Genomic DNA, 3223 nt, shown 5'->3' with positions numbered 1-3223 from the left:
ATTTAAGTAAAATTTGGTCTTGGTTCTTGTGGGTTATAAAAAAAGCATCAATCACCTTTAAACCTTAATAGTCAACACTCCAGTTTAGCAGGTTTTCTGTTGACTTTGTCCTGAATTTCCTCCTGAGCTTCACATTTTACACACTAACTGATGACTTGCGGGATAAATTTAAAAGTAATGTAACTACATGCTGATGAGGCTCCACCTCCAGCTGATTAACTTTTAGCAAACTCACACAAAATTAACCGCTGACGGGACTACCTCTAAACTTTACCGTCTTATTCATCAATGTCATTTACACTTTTTGCCTGTTTTGACTGTAGATCCGCGCACAGACGTACATTTTATTCCCAACATCTCCAGCGGTGTAAAACATCTCGTCGTATCCTCCACATGCACCTGCAGGTTGCTTCAGTTTAATGCTGCCATTAATCTCCAGCCCAGCTCTTGTCATTCCTCATTTCATTTAGGGAAGCTGGAGTTTGAGGATGGAACGCGATCGAAGCGATAGGACGGAGAGGGAAGCATTGTTTCTGCTGGTATCAGTGATCAGCGTGTGTCAGGACATAGCATTGCATTATGTATCGTCAGCAGGACTACGGCTTCCTAATGAAGCCTAATGACTGACTCCGTGGTCCCTTATTCGGAGGGCTGATTGTGCTGGAGTCTATTCCTGGCTCTCTTTGTCTTCTCCGTATTCCTAATATGATTTGCACCTGTCTCCTCTTGTGCCGGCTGCGCTCTTGAGCTTGACCAGTTCTCTCAGGTGGGTTCATGTTAAAACAGAGGCCTACCTGTGTGTGAGATGCTGAATCCCCACAGATCACCACCTTGCAGACTATGAAATGATCCCTCGCAGTTTTCCTTCCAGCAGACTTGATTTCAGCATCTGTCTTTGTCATTAAAGCCATCAGCTCCCATGAAACTTTGAATTTTGATTCATTACAGCTTGTTCTGTTGAGCTCGGAGGCTGTTCAGAGCAGCTAATGATTACTTTCATAATTAATTAATCTATTAGTTACCTTGTTTTGATTGATGCATTAATCATTTAGTCTATAGTTTGTGAGAAATTGCCTTTAAAGTTCTACAGACCCCAAGGGTCTGTATGTTTTGAAACTTGGTACTTTGACAGATATTTAGGATTTTCCCAACAAAATTTCTAATTTATTAAAATGTGGAAGTGGAATTGGGGTCTTCAGGTTTTTCATGGTTTTGTTGGGTAAACTCTTCTGACAAAAATGTTTAAGTAAAAAAAAAATGACTGAAACGGCTTAGAGTGAAATATTTTATTGTTAATAAAATGACTGTGAGTCATTTTGAGGCTAATTACAGAAAAAGATCATCAGAGAGACAACGGTTTAGTTCATTACTTTCACATTTTTTATATTTTTTCTACTTTATAGTTTAAGGATTTTACAATAAGCCAAATAGAAACTACAGAAACTTGGTTAACTGACTTAGATTGAGTTATAATAGAATATATAGCATGTGGCGCCCGTTCAAGAATGTGCTAACGCACATTTAAACCATAGTGTTGTTTACACTGGACAAGCAGGAAGCTCTTTCTTCTTCTTCTTCTTCTTCTTTTATTGTTTACTAGTACATTTCCATCACCTATAGTTGGAGGAGGTTTGCTGTAAAATGTCTTAGCGGTGTAAATCTTATAAATCTCGCTCCAGGCTTTTTCTTTCACGTCTCCATTCTGCTATATGTAAAACTTGGTGTCATATAATTCCGACCTGGCAAAAACAGCAATTATCAATCGATACCCCCTACTTCACTACTTCAGAACCAGAACTGCTGGATTTTAAAAACAGCTTTAAAATAAGAGAATAACAAGGCAAAAACAATTAAGCTAACACAAAGCTAAAGTAGGTAGCAGACTGGTGTAATACCAAAACAAAAGTTACTTTTACGTTTCTTTAGAATTACTTTTGATTTCAAACCTTCTTTTAATTTGGAAGTCATAAGCTGCTCCTAGTGTTATCAAGACATTTAAGCACACATTAAAGGGTAACCAAACCCTAAATCAACTTTTTTTGTCTGTTGATCTCTATAAATGTGGCTTTAAAAGTGCTGTCTGTTGGTCATTGCTAAATTTTGATGAACTGAAATACACTTGTTTAATTCTTGTAAATATAGTCAAAAACCTCAGTGTGCTGCCCCTACAGGTTGAAATGAGGTATTACCGCTGAATTTTGTGATTGGTCAAATCCACATTTTACATGAATGCTGACGATTCTGAGGCCTTCATTTGTGTAAGATGGCTACTTCAGTGGGACATTTTTAAAAAGGATACAGCTGTTAATTTAATTTCCTGCACTCATTTGATAACAATTCACTTCTACAAACATGGACTTTTTTTTTTATTTTTTGTTATAATGAGTGTTTTCACAGGTTTGTTACAAACGATGAAACGGATGAGTCCATGTTCACTCAGCAACCCGGGTACGAATTCATCAACAGGAGCATATACGGAAAAAAACTCCACTGACAAGCTCATTGCAGAGAGAGTGGTGACACACAGGGATGTGAGATTTGTGATCTAATGCTGTTTTCTCTCTTTAAATACGCTGTATATCGCCGGCTGCTACTGTACGCCATTTTATTCCGTATATCAGCATCTGCCGCGCCGCATGCATTAAATCACACTTTGCTATTACCCGAGCCTTTGAGCAAATATGTTGTGCCAGCACTGCTGTGTTTGAGTTCCAATTTACTGCCTTCCTTCCATCATTTAGCCTCACAACACTTCCCAGAGATTATATATAGCTCAATGAAGTTGAAGTATGCCATAGATTCTGTCTCCTTTCAATGGAATCACTGGAGTTTTTCATCCACAACAGAAATTTTGACTGCAACATTCATTTTGAAAAAAGCTTTTTGTTTCCACATGCCAGAGAAACAACGCTGCAGCTCTGACCGAGCCTGAGCTTGATGGACGCCTGGTGCTTTCGCTCATTTAAAACCTCGCCAAGAATGTAGTGAATGCTCACCATCGGTGCTTAATGGTGACTTTCCTCCCCTGAAAATCTCTCTTCTTCATATTTTGTCATATTCTGTGCTTTGAAGCAATCGTGTATTTCTCCCTCCTTTTTTGCATTTTTTATTGACTCTTTTTTGAAGGAATTAGTAGCAAAATGGGACAAAATATGCGAAAAACTGCCTTCTTTTATTGGCAAGTGCAATATTTATTATAAGTTATAATTGTGATCTGCTTTAT

Source organism: Oryzias melastigma, linkage group LG15 (genome assembly GCF_002922805.2).
Source record: "Oryzias melastigma strain HK-1 linkage group LG15, ASM292280v2, whole genome shotgun sequence".
NCBI lineage: Eukaryota > Metazoa > Chordata > Actinopteri > Beloniformes > Adrianichthyidae > Oryzias > Oryzias melastigma.
This window is presented reverse-complemented; position numbering follows the sequence as displayed.